The sequence below is a fragment of the Myotis yumanensis genome, unplaced genomic scaffold, assembly GCF_028538775.1.
Source record: "Myotis yumanensis isolate MYYU_CA2020_CCGP unplaced genomic scaffold, mMyoYum1.0.hap1 SCAF_15, whole genome shotgun sequence".
NCBI lineage: Eukaryota > Metazoa > Chordata > Mammalia > Chiroptera > Vespertilionidae > Myotis > Myotis yumanensis.
Genome location: NW_027223766.1, coordinates 52,243,722 through 52,263,761, shown reverse-complemented (window position 1 = coordinate 52,263,761; position 20,040 = coordinate 52,243,722). Strand labels below are relative to the sequence as shown.

The following is a 20,040-nucleotide window of genomic DNA, read 5'->3' as shown; positions in this document are numbered from 1 at the left end:
ATTAACAAAAAGGAATGATTAAAAAATTGTATTGCATTAGAAGACCAAAATGGATGTATAGTCATTTTTCTAAATATGTCAGTTATTTCCAAAGTGTTCTATGGATTCAGTGCAATTCCAGTGGAGCTTACCAGAACCTCGTCTAACATTTACATGAAGAAATCAGAGTCCCATTCCTTGCAGACTGACCATCTCATCTCCTGTTGTCCAGAGTAGCTCGTACGACCCAGGAGACGGCCAGGTGTGTGCCGACATCCTGCCAGACGGCAGAGTTTAGTGTGAACCTGTTGTATTACAAACAGTGGCAAATGGTTGGTAAGAAGGAGGAAAACTGCATCCATGGAGCAAATAGGGAGCAGAGCCAGCCCCTGGGCGTGGGAAACTTCATCTGGGGATTCCGGGGGGGAGGGGCCAGAACAGGGAATGCCGCTAGGGAACTGGGTGGGAGACTTAAAGGTAAAAAGCAAAGAATTTAAGAAGTAATGTAGGAGAGGATCTTCATGGTCTCAGGACAGAGAAAAGGGTGCTAAAGAGCACAGGAAAACCAAGATAAAGACAGACTAGGTAAACGTGCGTTAATACAAGAAGACATCACACAAATGTGGATACACAAGAGCCACCCACTGGGAGAAGATGTTTGAACACACAAAACCGGAGAAGTGCTATGAATCTGTCAGGAATCCCTTCACACCTACAGGAAAAGGGAAGAGAGCCAATGACAGTCAGCAAAAGGCAAACATTTCGGGGCACAGAAGACACGAATGGCCAGTGAATGTATACAGACATCTGAACAGTGTTGGTCATGGGAAAAGCTCAAGTTCAAACCAGCATGTTCAGTCTGTCCAAATAGCCAAGTCTCAGTCTGACCTTACCAGCTGTTAGAGGCAGCCATGGGACCTTGTGTCCTTTGCTGAAATGAGTGTAAGATGATGCAATAATTTTGAAAAGTAGCATGCTGCTCCCCAGTACATCGGAGATGGGTGCACTCTATATGTAAGCAATTGCCCTCCTGCACAGAGAAGCTGGTACAGGTGTACCAGGAGAGGCACATGAGGGCATTCCTGAATATTCATGAGCTCATGCATATTCATAATGGCCCGATTGGAAATAGCACGCAAGTGCACAGACACACAGGGGAAATGACCCACATATCCCTTAAGACTAGGATTTCTTAAGTGAGTCCCACTTTATACTTTAATTTTTTTCCCAATTATAGTTTACATTCAATATGATCCTATATTAGTATCAGATGTACAGCCAAGTGATGAGGAAATCATGGGCTTCACAGAGTTGTCCCCGATGGCTTTATGTCCCCTCCTGGCCCCCCACACAGTTATCACCATCTCACTGATGGTGGGTAATCCTCATCTCTGTGCTGTCCTGCAACTGCCAATTTGTGCTGCTTGACCCCTTCACCTTTTTCACCCAATTCCCCAACCCTGTCCCCTCTTTATTCTTAAATGAAACATTATGGAGCCATGAAAATGAATGAATGTACCCAAAGCCACACAACTGACTCTCAAGAACACGATGAGAAAAAATATATAGGTCTCAGAAGAACGCATATGATTTAACTCCTATCACAAAAATAAGGAGTGCATATGAAGAGATACATGTGTAACTACAGGAAAGCATGGGACTTAATGACACAGAGTTCAGAGCAATGTCCACGGGTGAGGAAGAACCAGGAGATCGGGTCAGGCAGGGACCCACTTGACCCCTAAGAGGTATGGGCGTTGTGCCTTTCCTTCAACTGTATACAGGGGTGTGCCCAGTTTAATTTTGTATTGTTATTTTTATGAACATGTATGTTTATACTGTGGGGTGTAGTATTTATGCATATATATAATTTTATCTGTTTGATCAATCCTATATGATAAAAGACTAATATGCTAAGTGTCTGATCGACGGGTTGGCCATTCAACCAATCAAAGCGTAATATGCTAATGATATGCTAAGGCCACTCAACTATTTGCAATGACGTGCACTGACCACCAGGGGGCAGACGCTCCAACCGGTAGGTTAGTTTGCTGCTGGGGTCCAGCCCTGGAGACCTCCTGCCGTCCCTCCCTGGCTGGCCAACCTCCTGTGTCTCTCCCCTGCCCAGATCATGCACTGGTGGGGTCCTTCTGCCTGGCCTGTGCCCTCTTGCAATCCAGGACCCCTCGGGGGATGTTGGAGAGCCGGTTTCGGGGGATCTGCCTAAGCTGGCAGGTGGATATCCCCTGATGGGTCCCAAACTGTGAGAGGGCACAGGCCAGGCTGAGGGACTGCCGGCCCCCACCCTCCCCCAGTGCACGGGCCTCTGGTTTCACAATAAAAAATCCTTAAAACAATAGAAAATACATTCACTTCAGCGAGAAAACATTGATACCCAATAAGAGAAATGTATTTGAGCTATGTTTTGTGTTGAACTTGTACTTTTTAATGTGGGACACAGAGGTGTGGAGGAAATGGGGTGCAGGTCCGGTGACTCCGAAACTGTCACAATTAGAAGGGACCTTCCTGCTCCTCTTACAAATCCTTCCCGTGATAGAGATGAAGAACGAGGGTCAAAGGATTTCTCAAGGTCACTGCGCTCCATAGAGCAGACTGTTCTAGAGGCGCAGCTGGTGCGAGGCTCCTGACTGTGTTACTCTGTGGAGGTAACGACCTGGCCACTGAGCCTTCTACATCCCCGCCAGGAGCCTGAGAAGGAAGGGGAGCTGGAAGGGACTGTGTTCAAAGGGACAGGAGTCTGGGATGCGTGCTGGGCCCCCCCACACTAGAGGCATTTAATTCCCCAGCACATCCCGTGGGTGGCGCCATTCAGATCCTATTACTCAGAAGGAAAGGAGTCTTGCAGAAAAGGGGCCTGGATCCTGCCCATGGTGAATTCTTCCCTCTGCAGTTCACCGGGGAGGGCCTGGAACGAGGCCGGTGCTTCGGCTGGGAGAAGTGAGAGCCCTCCGGCCGACTCCGAAGGCCGTCCCCTTTGTCACAGGAAGAACTTGTCCCTGAAGCACTACTGCAGTCGTTTCATTTAATGATTCACAAATTAAAATGACAGAGTTTTATGTACGTATATCCCTTCTCGAGTGAAATATGGTGCTGTTCTTCCCAGCTCAGGAAGGGCGTTTGTTAATGTCATAGGACTATCAACTCAATGGTCCCTTTCCCTCATCGTCGCTGCTGACATTGTAAAAGGCAGGTGATTTGTTACCCACTACTTGTCCTCGGTAGTAAGTCCAGCGTTTCTCAGCAGGAAAGCAAGGGACACCATTCAGTGGGACACGGAAGCATGAAGCCTGCGCCGGGATTTCATCGGTTGTCTGTTACACGCACCTTTCTGGCTACCTCTCGGAGTGTGTTGGAGGGGGTCATCGTGAGAATGTGACCCTGGGGTGACCTGTGAGCTGGTGGGGGCTCCCTGCCCCTCCCGTCCTTGGAACATACACTCTGCCCGCCGTTCCCACAGCAGGAGCTGTTTCCCAAGACGCAGCCGTGAGAGAGGAGTGTGGTGTTGAGACCCTCTGGACAGTGGACGTGGCTGAGCCCCGGTAAGGCTGCTACATAAATTTGGAAGATTCTGGAGGGCAGGTGCAGAGATCTACTCGTCTTGCGACAGCCCAAGACTGGCCTCGGAGTTCCCTCACGTCCTAACCCTGCCACCCGCCCATGTGGAGGGGCCTGCCTCTGTCTTTGATTTCCCCCTGCGTCTGCGTCTGTCGGGCCAGTTTCAGATTTCACCCAGGAAACTCCAAGTTTGTGAACCAACCAAGCGGAAGCCACATGTGCAGACCCTGGGACCATGGCCTGCCTCCTTGTAGGTTGGAGAAGTTCTATTCGCTACCCGTGCCTCAGTTTCCTCACCTGGGGAAAATCGGACGATAATAGCTCCCATCTCCTGGTGCAGTCCTGTGACGTGTGGGTGTGGTTTTGGGGTGATTATCTAGTGGTTTGGGAATGTGTGTCTCCACTTACGTTACAGAATCGGCTACTCAGTGCTGTGTATACAGATAAACTCAGATCCAGTGGGATCAACATGAATTTTTGGGGGCCCCATCACTGGCTGCTGGGGGTCAGGCAGGTCCCACCATGAGCTTCCTAGGCAACATGGAGAGGAAGAAAGTAGAACCGATGAACACAGCACCCTAAGCTCCTTTTCTATTTCTCCGACTCATCCCAACATTCAAAAAATAACATTAGCTCCCACCTGTGGAGCCCTCACTCGGCATGAGGCACGGTTCTGGGTTCGAATCCCTTTACATCCATATTAGCTCTAATTCATGTAAACGTCACCACCAACCTATGGGATGTGGTTGATCATCAGCCCTGACACTGTACAGGCAGGAACCTGAGATACAATTCAGTCACGGGGTTCCGAGGACGCAGAGAGGAGCAAGCCAGGCCTCAGCGCCAGGCACGCTGCCGGCGCTGCCTCCCGTGGGCAGGAAGTGACGTCCTCTCTCAGGCACCTGGCTCCTCCCAGTTGTCCTAAAGAAGGGGCCTCCCAGGGTCCGAAGGGAGGCTCTTTCCCTGTCCCCCTGGTCACATGGGACATGAGCCTGCTAAGCATTTCCTGACAGTTGCTCCTTGTTGCCACAGGATGTCACCATTGGAACCGGCTTCTATAGGACACAAGGAAATGCGGGGCCTCTGCCCACCCTGAGCAGACCCCCCTGCGGCCCAGAGCTAGACTCGGCCAGAAGGACCCCAGGCTTAGCTGTATTGCTCAGTGCTCCTCTTTAAAAGGGGGTGTCACCTTCCAGCTGCCCCAGAACACTGTCCCAGCTGCTCACCTCTGAGCATGAAGGTAAGATGACACCTGTTTATATAGACACCGTGCATGGCTCTCAGCCCCTCTTGTGGGACCCCCGTGGTAGACGACTTTGCAAAAGCTATTTCCGCAGTGGAACCGGCAGAGGTGGCGTTTAATTGGATGAGTGGAGAGGAGGAGACAGAGGGACCAGGAAGCCTCGGGTGACGGGTTTCTGACACGTGTGGTCCATGGATGGCCCGTCATTTTCTGGGAAGACATGACCCTGGAGGGTTATGTCTGTCTTCTAGTCGGTGGTGCCCGCCCTGGGCAGAGGTCGGGCCTTTCCCTCCCGGACCCCCCACAGCCTCCTCAGGGTTCAGAGCCGCACCCTGTGGGGCTGAGAATGTGCCAGTTCTGAGCAGGGCACTGCATGGAGCCTGTGCCCTAGGAGGGCATGGGGTGAGGTCATCTCTGGACCTAGAGGGCATCACTCCAGCTGGGTGACTGATGGGGGTCATGTTGGCCACCATAGGGGGTGACTGTTGCCATGGGGAGGACCCCTGAGCCCTGACACAGAATCACGCCCCCACGGCTCCCTAGTGCTGCATGGGTGCTCCTGGACCCCAAGGCACAGCTCCTGTCTCTGTCCCTCCTTCTTGTCTTGTCACCCCCAGTCCCTGAGCAGCAGGGTCTGAAGAGGAAGACTTCCCAGTAATAAGTCATAATACTATGTTGCCACATAGGCGTGGGCAGGGCTGGGCGGAGGAGGCCTTTGGAATGCCCCGGGGATGGGACGGGCTGCATGTGTCATTTGAGGTTCTCTCCAGGTTCATTGAGATTAGACACAGCTCAGCTGGCGTGGCTCAGTGGTTGAGTGTCAACTTATGAACCAGGAGGTCATGGTTCGATTCCTGATCAGGGCACAAGCCCAGGCTGGGGGCTGGATCCCCAGTAGAGGGCATGCAGGAGGCAGCTGATCAGTGATTCTCATCCTTGATGTTTCTACCTCCCCTCCCCCTCCCCCTCCCCCTCCCCCCCTCCCCCTCTCCTTTCCTCTCTGAAATCAGTAAGAATATATTTAAAAAAAGATTCTAGACACAGATGGCAGAACATTGTCCATATGTATGTGTATAATTTATTTTTGGTTCAAAAATAAAAGTTTCCTAAGAGTGGACATTGAAAGTCTCACTCCCACCCGTTGAAAGTCTCACTTGCCCATCCAGCTCCGTGCGCCAGCCCATCTGCGTGGCTAATCCCCACTTTGCAGGTGCTTCGCACAGCCTGCCGGAGCATAAATTTATGCCGACGCGAGCAAATCCAAACGCACAGCTGCCTCCCGCCTTCGTTCATGAGAGCCACCTTCTTGTAAATACTGTTCTGCACTTTGCTTTTCCACTGAACAATATATCCTGGAGGCCTCTGATCCAGGCCATTGAAACACATCCCAATACAAGGGAGCCCTGTGCTCCCGGCACCTCTCTGTCCTGCCGGGGTCCAGCAAATGCAGAGGACGATGCTGGGCACTTGCACAGACTCCCAAAAATATGGTCGCAAGAAAATGCACTGGTGACAGCAGAATCAACGCCATGTGATTTTGATCACAGTTTAAGGACAAAAATTGTGAAAGAAAGGCGTCCGTCCATTTTCTCGCTGGAAAAATACGTATTCGTTTACTTGCTATTCCCCAAGCATTTGCTGAGCACGTGTGTGGTCCAAGGCTTGGCTGGGTGCTGCAGGGTGGGACTGCAGCTCCTCCTCCTCCCCCCCAATGACGCCAGGTCTCAGAGCCTCCATACCCAGCTTGCCCCCTTGCCTGTCCCTGCCTGCCCTTTCAGGTGTCTTCCCTGATTCCCTGCCTCCCTCTCCCCAGTTAGATCAGCGGCTGGTCACGCTGATTGCACTTGCTTGCTTACAGTCTGCATCTCTTCCTGGGCTGTGAGTCAGTGCAGCCCCGTCTACTGCTACTGGACAGAGCTCTGGTCCCCAGTCCCCTCTCCAGGCTGTTTTCTCATCTGTAGTCGTCCTAACAGTGATGACGAGAACAGAACTCTCCACCTGCTTTGCCTGGTGAAGATGCTCAGTAGATGTTTGCTGCTTCAACCCCAGCCCCCATTCTCCTCTCCACTCTGGACCCCAAAGCCCAGATGAAGTCGGTTACCAGCAAATGATGGTTTCGTTGTTTGGTGGAAGAGGCGCAGCTGCCTGTGTTGGAAGCAGAGATTGCTCACAGGTTTTCCCCCTTGCTCAGGCATCAACTGGGTTTAACACCCTCTTCAAAGTGTAACACCCTCCCCAGCTACGTGATGTGTGTGGGGGTTCATTTCCCTTCCCCCAGGGGTCTGGGCAGGACCTTTGACATTCGGCCACATCCCAGGCTTCCAGTTCACAAGGGCAACTCCAGACTCTGCGGAGACCGAGCATGCTCCAGGCCAGGAGGCCTGCAAGGCTGGGGGGCTTCGGTCTGGTCGCTGGCGCCCCGCACAGGCCAGGCGGGCGAGCGGGCGGGGCCAGGCTGGGAGGGGGCCACGCCTCCGGGCACCGGCGGCGCAGGCGGCGCGGGCTGCGGGGAGCGCGCACAGAGCGAGCGGGCGGGTGGCGCGCTCTCCAGGCCGCGAGGGCGCGCTGTGCGCCGCTGCGCCGGGTCTGGCGCGTCCAGGCGGGGGAAGGAGAGCAGCAAGGGCGCCGAGGTGAGCAGAGCCCTCAGGCGGGCGCCCGCGCAGGCACCGGTCGCTTTTCCGTGTCGGCAGCGAGTCCCCTTCCTTCGCCGCGTCAGCTGCGCGGCTTCAGGGCCGGTTGGCCGGGTCTGCCTGGAGGCCGAGGCCGAGCAGCTGTTGCGCCAAGGGGGACAGCTGCGGAGTTCCATAACCATAGCAACCGCATCAGCGCGGCGACGGCGGCGGGGAGGGCAGCATCCTCTCCTCTTGCTCCTCCTCCAGGTAGCCTTGCTGCCCGCGGGGACCAGGGACGGAGACCCAGCTCACAGGTGCCGGACTCCCAGGTCCGCCCACTGCTGCTGCAAGTGTTGGCGCTGAAGAAGGTGACAGAGGTGCTAGAGGGACCTCGGAGTGGTGGCCAGAGGCGGCGGCAGAGGGGAGCCCTGCGGTGGAGACAGGTAGGTGAGAGCACTCGCGGTCCGAGGTGGCAACTCTCTGTCTGTGGCTGTGACGTTTCTGGAAGCCTGGTTGCTAGTTGGATGGTTTCTCTTGCTTAACAGGGATTCCGCCTGGAAATGTGGTTTCTCTCCGTCTATCTCCCCCAGCCTCCCTGTCCTCTGGTCTCGGGCATATCTGGGCAGGTCTGGAGAGGCCAGAGGGGGACATCCAGTGGGGAGATGTGGGTGAATGGGGGGTCCCCTCCAAAGTCCCGGATGGAGGCTGAGGGAGGGAGCACATCTGGACCCCGAGCAGCAGGTCCTCTGAACCCTTGAACCTGGGGCAGGTTGGGGCGAAGGGGCAGTGGTAGCGGTTCCCTGTAATCCAGGAGGACCCAGAGGCCAGTCTGGCTGTGGCTGGGCTGGGGACAGGGTGTGTGTGTGTGGTGTCACTGCAGCTCAGCTGTGACATGCACAGGGACCAGCGCACCCCAGCCCTTGGTCTGGGAAGTCAGTTTCAAAGCCAGCAACTGGAGGGGATATGTAGGCGAGGGAACTGGTAACTGTGGCCGTTTGGGGGCCCAGGTGCGTCCCTGAGTTTATCCTGTTACTGCCTTTGGCCACTGGGGCTGAGTGGGAATAGAAAGATTATAAACTAGCAGTCAAGACGCCCCCTCCCTTTCTCCTCGCCTCTTTTCTAGCCACCCCGCACCCCCAATATTGCCAGCAACACAGACAACAGAGGGAATAGGGACACCCCTTCTATCCTCGGCCACCCCCGGGGCTCCAGCCATTGGCAGACTCTCCCACGTTCAGATGCTGCAGGATCCGCCTCAGCTCTGTGTGAACCAGGGAGGCACCTCCCACCAGGCTTCATGCTCTGGGTGTTAACAAATGTGTCAGTGGAGAGGCACTGGGCTGCCCACCGCAGCGATGGGCTGTTAGCTTCATCCGCAGGCCAGAGGCAGGGGCAGAGGTCAGGCCAGTGGGGGCCAGGGCCCCGGACGCCTGCGGGGAGGGAGATCAGGTCAGGTGAAGCAGCTGGGTCTAGAGCAGCGGTTCTCAACCTTCCTAATGCCGCGACCCTTTAATACAGTTCCTCATGTTGTGGTGACCCCCAATTTCATTGTTACAAATTGAACATAATTAAAGCATAGTGATTAATCACAAAACAATATGTAATTATATATGTGTTTTCAGATGGTCTTAGGCGACCCCTGTGAAAGGGTCTTTCGACCCCCAAAGGGGTCATGACCCACAGGTTGAGAACTGCTGGTCTAGAGGCTATTGCTTCTGGGTAAGTGGGTCTCTGGGCAGTTTCCGGGATGGGCAGTCATTGATTCTTCTAGGGCCCGCTCTTTATACCCCGGCCTCGGTGGGCAGTGATAAGTCCCAGGTAAGAGGCCCTGCTCTTTAATTGGCCTTTTAATTTATGCTGTAGTTCTGTTGCCTGAGGGGATGGGATGTGGCCTGCATGTCATCTGGGACTTGTTTGTAATGAGGATGATATGCCTGCGTCCCAGGCAGATGGTGAGGTGGAGGGAAAGGATGGGTTTGAGTTCTGACCTTATCCTATAGCTGCCGTGTGACCTTGATTGTCCCCACCTGAGTGAGACTCCTCCTCATCTGTAGAATGGGGACACTAACCCTCCCTGCAGCTGACCTGTCCGGTGACAGCTGAGTGGGATGATGGAGAGGATGCACGGGGAAGGGCTTTTGAGAACCTCACGTGCCACGAAGTTAAAAGCAGTTACCATTCTTTTAAAAAGGAACCCCTTTCCTCCACCAGCAAATCATCAAACAGACGTCAGCTCTGAGAAGGGAGTGAAATGATGGTCAGTGACTCACAGTGGAGACACTGTGCTCTGGTCCGAGACACACTCGGGGAATAGAAAGAGGCCTTTATCGGGGGACACAGCATGTCATCTCCTTGCTCACAAGTGGTGAAGGTCAAGGGCTTTGGCCTCAAAGGCAGGACTCTGTCTCTTTGGGAACATTGGGGTCTGCTCAGCACAGGGCTGGGCTAAGCACTTAATAGTGTCAACAGATCTGCACACAGTGGGGGGTTCATTTCCATGTGGGTTAGGTGGGTGCGTTGGACACACGGGCTCCTTGTGGGCAAGGTTCCCTTTCATTCACCTGTGCTCCGTCATGCCTGGTACTTACTAGCTGTTTGCCCGCTGTGACTGAGTGCCCACAGCTGGACACAATGGCCAAGGGGACCACAGTTCTTGGAGGAGCCGGGACTGGCTTACAGTGTGTCCTGCTCCTTGAGACCCCTGCTCTTGCTCATGCTGGTCTCTGTCTAGAATGACTGACCCTCCCTTCTGTCTTTCCTTCAGGACCCAATTCAATGCCTCATGCTCCCGGAAGCCTTCCTGGCTCTCCCCTCTCTCCCATAGCTCTTTGGACCCACTCCGTGTCGGCCTGTGCTGTCATGCTGGCACACATGCCTGTCCCCGCTCTCGAGTTCATGCTTCCTAAGCACAGGAGCCTCCCCCTGATCTCCTATGGTCATGGCCCAGCATCTGGTGCAGCAGCGGCCATGGTGATGGCTGCTGAATGAGTGAACGAGCCTCGCCGGCCACATGACCACCTGCTCCGGGGACGGCTGGCACAAAAGAGGTCCCAGCCGCTGTCCCCATCCCGGTGTGTCCGCAGGCCGGGAGGATGCTCGCTGGGCGGGCATGCAGGATTAGGGCGGGCCCCCTGAAGCAGAGGGAAGGAAAACGGAAATGCCTCGTTTGCCTTAAAATGCTCCTTGTTTGTCAAGTGGGCACTTTAGGGTAACTGGGTGTGGAATGGCCTTCGCATACCGCTTGCTGAAAACATCTGATGGAAGATTTTAAACTTAAAATGTATTTCCCTCCCTTCCATTCCTTGACCTCAGCTCCAGTCCAGTGGAAAGGCACGTGGGTTGGATGGAGAAAACCTAGATTTGAATCCTGGCTCTGAGGGGACTCGGACCTAGGACACTGACTTCCTCGTGCCTCAGTTTCCTCACTTGGGAACTGTGGATGCTTATGCCCATCTCACAGAGAGGGCGAGGGCGTGGAGTGGCCAAAGAGCTGTGCAGTCTTGGCAGTTTCACAAACTGCAAAATACTCCAGCCAATGCATCATTATTTTTCTTATTATTTTTTTGTCCTGAAAAAATGAGCCAAATCTCTGTGTCTAATGAATACAGCCTTGGCCAAGATGGGCGGGAATCCCGGCTTCCCCACTTGCAAGCTCCGAGTGACCTTTAGCCCCCACCCCCACCCCACCCCCCCAGCCACTGGCCTTATCTGATGCCATGATAATGACCTTTCTGGGGGAGGGGGGGCTCGGGAGATGCACGTGAGGACAAGAGCCATGCCCGGCAGGCACTTCCTGCATGAAGTGATAGAAATTTCCAGAACTTTTTGAAATGGCCCAAATGCATTTTCTACTTTTGTTATCTACCTGTGTGTGTGGGGGCGGGGGGAGAGAGAGAGAGAGAGATCTGAGAAGATAGCGATAGACCCCATGGCCCACAGCCCCTTCTTCCTCGAGGGGCCCCAAGGGCATGGAGTAAGCTGAAGGTTCAGATTCCGGAACTGTGTCCTCACTCCAGCTCTGAAACCAACTGCTGGCAGGTCTGTTGCCCTGGTCTCTTCACCTCTCTGGGCCCCATTTCTTCTTCTCTAACTGCCCTGGCTGATGACCCCGCTGGCTCTTTTTCCCGTGTCCACACTGACCACAGGGTCTGTGCCACTGCCTGTCCAAAAGTGAAAACAGAAAGCACACACCGTCTGGCCTGCTCATACCTTAAAGCCTTCTCGCTTCCTTCCTGCACCTTCGGCCTGGAGGGGTCGTCCCACTGCTTCTCTGGCCCCCTCCCGCCCCTCATTCAGTCCTTTCTCTTCAGAGGCCTCCTGGGCCACATGCTCCAGACTCCCTCCCTCCCTCCCTCCCTCCCTCCCTCCCTCCCTCCCTCCCTCCGTTCCTCCCCCCTCCTTCCCTCCCTCCCCCCTCCCTCTGTCCCTCCCTCCCTCCCTTCCGTCTTTTCTTTCTTTTTTCCTCTTATTCTTCTTATTCTTCCTCCTCCTCCCCTCCCCCTTCCTTCTCTTCCTTCTCTTCCTTCCCCCCTTCCCCCTCCTCCTCTTTCTCCTCCTCCTCTTTCTCCTCCTCCTCAGCCTTCCTCACTCTCAGTGGTTGAACCGCCAGGACAGAAGAACCTGTGACTCTGTTCTGACCACCTCCTGCAGGTCCGTGGGTTCCTCCTGGAGGACATGGCCTGTTTGTAGCTGCAGGGCATTTAGCACAGCTCCCCGCGCTCACTGGGGAGCAGCGAGCAGTGCTTCTTAAGCTCATGGAGAACTGGGGTGGGACCCCCAGCTTCAGTTCAAACCACAGCCACAGCCCATGCGAGCACCTCGGAGCTCCGGTCAGAGGGAGGGTCCAGGTCAGGGAGACAGATGGCCTTGGCCACGGCCACTTTCTTCCCGGAACTGCCCGTCCTGCCTCCTCAGCCACCCCTGACAAGTGCCTTTCGGTTAAATGAAGAGACACTTGCCTGCCAGGACTTCCTCCGGGAGGCGGTGGTCAGCTGCCCCCACTTGCTCTGGGTGCAGATGGTGTGGGTCATGGCTGGGCAACATCTCCGCTGCAGCCAGTAGCGCCACAGGTAGTGCAGGACCGGGCTGTGCTGAACGCAGGGAGAAGAGCAGCGCCTGTGGGGCGGTTGTTCGTAACCTTACTTGTTTCAAGGATCGCTTTGTGCATCTAAGGACATCTAGAGTCATTCTTTTCAGAATAAAGCAAAACAGCCAGCTGTGTCATGGGGGCCATGGACCCCTGTTATCCTCTGGTGTCCCCTCCTTCCTCCTCTCCCCTAAGGGTGCCTGTTCCCTGGGAGGGGGGAGCCTGCAGCCAGCGTTCCTGGGGAAGCTCGAGACAGCAGGTTATACACCGGGCGCCTCTCGGAGAAATGGAAGAGCGCCGTCTAGACTGAGACCCCTTTACAGTGAGACGGGTGTGGGTTTGAATCCCAGCTCCCCCTGCAGCCAACAACTTGTCTCTTTTTTGGAGGGATGCTCCAGTTTGAAACCTGAGAGTCTTGTATCCAGGGAACTCCCTCCCCTGGACACCCCAATGTGACTCAATGGTTGAGCTTTGACCTATGAACCAGGAGGTCATGGTTCGGTTCCCAGTCAGGGCACATGCCCGGGTTGTGGGCTCCATCCCCAGTGTGGGGCGTGCAGGAGGCAACCCATCAATGATTCCTTCTCATCATTGATGTTTCTCTTGCGTGCGCTCTCCCTTCCTCTCTGAAATCAATAAAAAAATATTTTTAAAAGTTTTCAGGAGAACAGAGCAAAGTGGTTAGCAGCCAACACAACAGTGAGTGACAGGCACCCAGCCTGGCGCAGGGGACCTGTGTCCACTGCATTGCAGTTGGCATTTCCATTGGAGCCCCCACGCCTTCCCGTAAGACAGTGTTTCAGCCGGTGTCCCGCCAGAATTGTTACATCGTGCAGCACCTGACTCCTTAGTGAGGGGCCCGACCTCTCTTCCCTTAGGCTGTCAAATTTAAAAATGATAACAGCCAACACAACAATAGCTGTCTGGTGTGAATGAATCAAAATTACACCTATTTTATTTTTTGTCGCATCAGCAAAAAAAAAAAAATAGTATTTTTTGGTGTGCCGCAGAATTTTAGTAATTAGTTTTTGTGTGCCATGAGATGAAAAAGGTTGAAAATCACTGCTTTTAGATAAATTCCCCCACAGCCACTTCCTTGGGGCTCCTGCCATTCAGACATACCACGCTCTGAATGTCTGTGCCCAGGGGACTCAGTAGAACATGCTATCAACCCCCCTTTGTCAAGCTGGGAGCCCGTGCAGTGCTGTCACAGGCCCCATCTCGATTCGGCCACACCTGCTCCTTTTAGGAGCGTCCTTGGTCAGGTTGCAGTGGGTGCCAACCACACTGGTTCCCGCCAGCCTGGCCAGTCACCGAGGCGCACACGGTCCTGGCCACTGACCAGCGGCCCCTGGGTCTCGGTCTTCCTCCCCGGCCCAAGCCCTGCCATTGCCTTGAGGCCTTCGAGGTTAGCCCTGTGGCACCTGGGCTGACCCTTCTCTCAGGCAGCTTTCCTCTCTTCCACTCAGCTGGATGTATGTTCCCATCATGACTGATGTATGTCCACTCGCACATCACGCTTGTGTATGTAATCCGTTGAACACAGCCTCCTCACCTGGCTCACTTGCTATACCTTCCATGGTTGTCATTCTTTGCTTTCATGGAAGCCTCTGGCCAATGGTCTTTCCTCTTCCTCTCAGTTCATCAGCTCCTGACTCCCCCTATGCGACATTCTTCCCCAAACCTAGGCGTCACTCATTTCTCTCCAGGAAATTGGATGTTGCTCTACCTGTATTGACCTTCATTTCTTTAACTCTGAAACATGGTAACAGGCAACCCATTAAGAAGTTTGAACAAAAATCCAATGAAAAAAATAAAATTTCAAGAGTACATTGTAATACTTGGCCCCAAATAGGTGATTAATCAGTGCTGCTTTTCTTTTTAAAGAAAATTTTACTGATTTTGAGAGAGAGAGAAACGTTGATGTGAGAGTGAAACCTTGATCAGCTGCCTCCTGCACACCCCTGCCGGGGATGGAGCCAGCAACCAGGGCATGTGCCCTGACTGGGAATTGAACCAGCAACCTGTGGTGCAGGGGATGGTGCCCAACCCACTGAGCCACACCAGCCAGGGCGAGTGTTTATTCTGATTAAAGACTAACTTGCAGACTTCAGTATCAACTAAGAGGATGGTGAGGTTGACATTCTACTGTGGACCCCGAGGAACTTGGAGGTGACTCTTCCTCAAAGGGAACCTCTGTGGGGTGGACCAGGGGGTTTTCCTAGGTTTCATAGGTCGGACGTTGGGGTTGTGAGTGAAGGAACTTGGAGATCTCCATGCCCTGGGAGTCTCGGGGGCAGCAGGCCTGCAGCACTCAGCAGTAAGTCACGGTCACTAGTGACAGTGAGTCCCCAAGGGAAGACGAAATGACAGTTGGAAAGGCTGCTGAAGTAAGGCAGGGAGCAAACTCCTAAAATAAGTCCCATCAGGAGTCGCTGCAATTAAATATGAAAGTATTTGCTGTTCTGAGGATTTGGTATACGTTTTCTGAGAAGCTGATTTCTGGGTACATCACCACAGCTGAGCTCTGACTGCAGAGTGGGGGACGGGCCTGGGGTGTGGTGAAACTGTGTTGGTTTTACATCAGAATATAAAATGCACTGGAGAATAAATTGCCTTTTTTTAGTCTGTTTAAAGGAAATATTTAAAGATCAGATTATCCTTGGAATCTTGTGCCCAGGCTAGAATAGCAAGCTCGGGATTTAATGTGCCAGCCTGTGCCAGCCCTTCCGCAGAATAAAATGAATATTAATATAATTGTTTCTGAATAATAGGATGAGATTTCCTTGTGCCTTGTTTCCCCTCTTCTTTTCAAAAGCTGGTGGATACTGGAAACAACAACAACAAAAAAGGTCAGAAATCCTCTTTCAGTGATAGCTTGGGGTTGAAATCTGTGGTGTAGCGCAGGTGAGGGGGGAAGCTCTAAGCACCTACTATGTGCTAGTGACCTAGTCAGTACTTTCCCAGGAGCTAAATTATTCATTTTCCGTGCAGAGTTCTTGCTAGCCCTCTTTAATGCTGAGGGGACTGAGGCACAGGGAGGGGAGATGATTTGCTTACAGTCCCACAGCCAGCAAGAGTGAAAACCTTGCCCTCGCTGGTTTGGCTCAGTGGCTAGAGCGTCAGCCTATGGACTGAAGGGCCCGGATTCTATTCCGGTCAAGGGCACATGCCCGGGTTGTGGTTAAAGACTAACTAGTTGGCGAGGGGCGGGGCGTGCAGGAGGCAGCCAATCAATGGTTCTCTCTCATCATTGGTGTTTCTATCTCTATCTCCCTCTCCCTTCCTCTCTGAAATCAGTAAAAATATATATTTTTTAAAAAGAGTGGAAGCCTGAACCTGACCCCAAATTGGTGTGATCCCCACGTGTCTTCTTCTCAGCCGCCGCCCTATAGATGCCCCTTGTGAAGGGCATTTAAATCTCAGCTATTGCTCAAAAAACAAAACCATATTCAAAACCATTCCATCAAAGCATGTGGCTTTTCACCACTCAGCCATGTGGATCTGGGGAATGAGCCGGCAACCCAGGCATGTGCCCTGACCGGGAATTGGGCTGTGACCTCTTGGTTCATAGGCCGACGCTCCACCACAGAGCCACACTGGCCTTTGTGGAATGTGCAGAACACGTCTCTCCCAAGGCTGTTTGTGGCGATGCCATCGCCGGGGCAGGGTCCTGGCTGCCCGAGCTCATTCTGTCCATAGCTTTATGCACATTGAATTGACATAGTGCTCTCTCGCTCTCTTTCTCTCTCTCATCTCCCCCCGCCCCCAGGTATTGGTAGGTAATAAAAGGAATAACACAAAACTAGCTACCAGTTGGTCAAGGACAGTCTCCCCGTGCTTGCTTTCACTGCTGTTTGTTGATTGCGCTGACCTCCGGCTGTGTGCTCCCATAGCTGCCTTCAGTACCCAGAGTCTTTAGGAAACTGCCTTAAAAGACATCAGGCTGAATCTGGCTCAAGCCACGGCTTTGATTCTTTGGAGTATTGTTCCCATTTTGGGAAGCATTTAGAAAGGAAATGGTCCTAGGGTTTGGAATGCTCTGGTACGTATGTTTCCATGTGGAATAGGGGATCTGTAGGGGCAAGAGCAGGGGCTTCATCCTCGGCGGGTGTAAGGCGCCCCGAGGATTCTGTGTGTCACCCTTTAGGCACCGTGGATCCTTAAATGAGCTTTAAGCACGTAAATAAAACAGTGTTAGAGGAATGGAAATCTCCCATTACCAGGACCGAAAAAAGAGCCTCACCTGCAGACTGCCTTGGAGTGTTGACACGTATCAGGTTCTGTACGTCCTGTAGGGATGTTGTTGGAACAGAAATTCTGTTATGAAAATGTTCCCTCACCCAGAAGAGTTGGAAAAAAAGGCATGACACATACCTACAATTCCTACACCTAGACTCAGCCGCCGTTAGCATTTTGGAACATTTGCTTCTCTGCATATGAATGCGTATTTTCCTAAATCGCTGGAAAATACATTGCAGAGTTCAGACAATCCATTCCAAATGTTTCATCACGCTCAGCCAGGAGAAGATAGTCTTCAGTGTGACTCTAGTGAGGAAAATGAAAACATATTCCACAGCACCTCTGCTCTTTGTCAGAAATAAGTTAGTCTGTTTGTGTGAGTTTATTTCTGGGTTTTAGGTTTTATTCCATTGATCCATTTGTCTGTTTTTCCCCCACCAATACCACACTCTCTTTAGCTTTAGAGTAAGTATTGAGTTCTCCAACTCTGTTTTTCTATAATACCATGTGGGCTAGTCTGTATTTTTTGCCTAGCCATGTAAACATTAGGATCCGCTTGTAATGGGGATGTTTGATATTCAGTTGCTGGATGAAAGTCTAAATTTGAAATGAGCAAAGTGTTTTAAGGGTAACAGAATAAAAGTTGAGGTCCCTTAGGACACACAGATGTGAGCTAGAAATAGCCTGCCTGGCTGTTTTGGATAAAGAGTAAAGACTTACACAGCCTGGCTATTGAAAAAGAAGAATTGCGCACACAGAGAGACACAACACACACACAGACACACACAGACACACACACACACACACACACCAGTTAGTGAAAGCATTTGATCCAGCTCAGAGAGCGTGGCACCTCTCACTGGATACTAGCAAGCTTCCCCCCCCCCCCCCCCGCCACCCTGAAATTTGCAGAGCTGTGGGACATGTCCTAGCCCAGGCCCTCAAATTCCCCTTCCCACTCCTCCACCCACAATACTGACTATTTGAGAATATAGGTCTGTTGGCTGATAAAGATTCCCACATGCTGGAGTTTCTGTTTGATTTCTCATAATGCCACTTCCCTTGGTGCTCTGCCCCCTGTATTTCAGAAACTCAAAATGTCCGGTCTAAGGCAGTAGTGTCCCATGGAACTTTCCATGGTGAGAATGTCCTGTATCCATTGTCCAATGCGGTCACCATTGCCACAGGTGGTTGCTGAGCCCTTGAAAGGTGGCTGGTGCAACGAAGGAAGCGAGCGCCCCTTTTCTTTAATAACTTACACATGAGGAGCCACATGTGCTTCATGGCTCTGCTATTGGCCCGGATCTAGGGCTCGAATCAATCAGCTTTAGTGTTTTAGGAGAACACCTGGGGATGTTTACCTGTGTTGTGCAGCTTTAAAGGTCTGGGCTCTCCGGGCCGCAGGCGAACACAAGGGTTCCCTGGATGCGCCCTCGGACATGGCGGCATCTATCTAACGCCCCGCCGGCCACGTTTGCAGGGTCTTGTGCAGGCGAACAGCATGGCCCATGGAGGCTTCTGATAAATGTGACTGTTGGGGGAGGCAAGGATGACAGAACTTGGATGGCCAAGGACTGATCCCGGACCGCTCCTGAGCGAGGAGATGGATCCTGGAAAACCACCAGGAGAAACACTTTGTCACCACATTTCGTCTGGCGTCCGCCTCTCCTCCCCACTTTATCACACCTCCTGAACACACACCTCCACGTGAGAATAGACGGCGTCTCGCCGGGGGACACATGGCCTGCTCCTGAGTCATCAGAGCAGCGTCTGTGACTGTGCCACACCGTCTCACTAAGGGAAGAAACACGCTTAGCTAAGCCATGGGTGCAGAGCCATGTTCTCCCGTCCCCTGAGCTAGCCACAAACTAGCAACACCCAGCCCTCCGTCCAGGTGCCGAGGAGCTTTCAACCCAGAAAGATTTCCTTCTTCTTTTTTCAGTCCTTACTCAAGGACACATTTGTACTGATTTGAGAGGGAGAGAGAGAGGAATGGAGAAAGAGAGACACACACACATCGATGTGAGAGAGAAGCATCAATTGGTTGCCTCTCGTTTGCACCCTGAACAGGGATCAAAGCCACAAGCTGGGTATGCGCCCTGACCAGGAATTGAACCTGCGACCCTTTGGCGCACGGGATGATGCTCCAACCATCTGAGCCACTGGCCAGGTCGCAAAGATTTCTTATAAGCCCGTCTTGGCATAGATACATTCATCAGGGTTACCTCCCAAGCTGAAAGACAAGGTCACTGTTGTTTTAGATTTTTAATTCAGCTGCTGAGTCATTCATTTCTCCAGCAAACATAGGTGGGCAGAGCATATCATCCAGTGGGTGTTCTGGGGGCTCCGTCCCCTCTGTGCACCCCACCTGAACCCGACACTCACCCGCCCACAGGATCACTTTGCCTTTCTTGTGCGATATTCCTACTCACAGGTCTTTTCTAACTGCACTTCAGGCTCGCTCCACATTCAGCCCGAACCTGACCTATTTCTCTCTCCTGACCGAGATTCTGACCTGCTCTCTAACTGGGTCACAGTGCAGCTGTCTCGCTCCCGGGACCTGTGTTGGTGTGTTGGTTTCAGTGCCAGAGGAGAGGTGTGGAGAGCAGGGGCCGGTCTTCCCCTTGACTCTCGGGGCTTTGCTCCTGGGAGTCTGGGAGCTAGGGCTGTGCAGGGGCCAGCGGCCCTGGAGGTTTGCAGAACTGGGCCCTCGGCTCTGCGTGCGGCTTTGTTAAGGGGAGAGTGGGGGCGGAGGCACAGGGCTCCACAGAGTGGAATGAAGATTTCCCTCGCTGGTGGGTAGAGGGGACCCATGAGGGGGAGAGAGTTGTTCAGAGAGGCAGCTCGACAGAGCAGACGGGCAAGGTATCTGTGGACATGGGTGGCCCCGAGTTGCCCTGGCAGCCTGTCTCTCACCGTGTCATCTTCTGGCAGCCATTGCCCCGTGGAGCCCCTTACTTCACCTGTGGATTGGGGTAGGCTTGACCCCTCCGGGAAGGTGAAGTTCACTGGAGATGTGTGTCTGAAGGAGCCCAGAACACCCACCAGGAAGGGGGCTGAAGGGGGAGCCCCACGGATATTTGGGGCATTGGATTCTGACAGAGACAACCAGTGCATGCCCCTCCCTCCCCCACCCCACATCCCTCCCCACATCTGCCTGGTGCGGGTGAGCTGCTGGGTTTGTGGATCCTTCTCCTCCCCTCCTCCCCTCCTCCCCTCCTCCCCTCCTCCCCTCCTCCCCTCCTCCCCGCCTCCCAGTGCACAACCTGACAGCTCTCCCACTGCAGCCTCTAATTGTCTTA

At 53.2% G+C, this 20,040-nt stretch overlaps 1 protein-coding gene across 2 annotated transcripts in view; it reads left to right on the top strand.

The window, feature by feature from the left end:
* Positions 1 to 7,708: 7,708 nt before the first annotated feature.
* FAM135B (family with sequence similarity 135 member B) overlaps positions 7,709 to 20,040 on the top strand; it is an 88,716-nt gene continuing 76,384 nt past the window's right edge. For both annotated transcript variants that reach the window (XM_070392403.1, XM_070392402.1), the window contains exon 1: positions 7,709 to 7,853. The gene's annotated coding sequence lies outside the window, so the exon portion shown is untranslated. The remainder of the gene's footprint in view (positions 7,854 to 20,040) is intronic.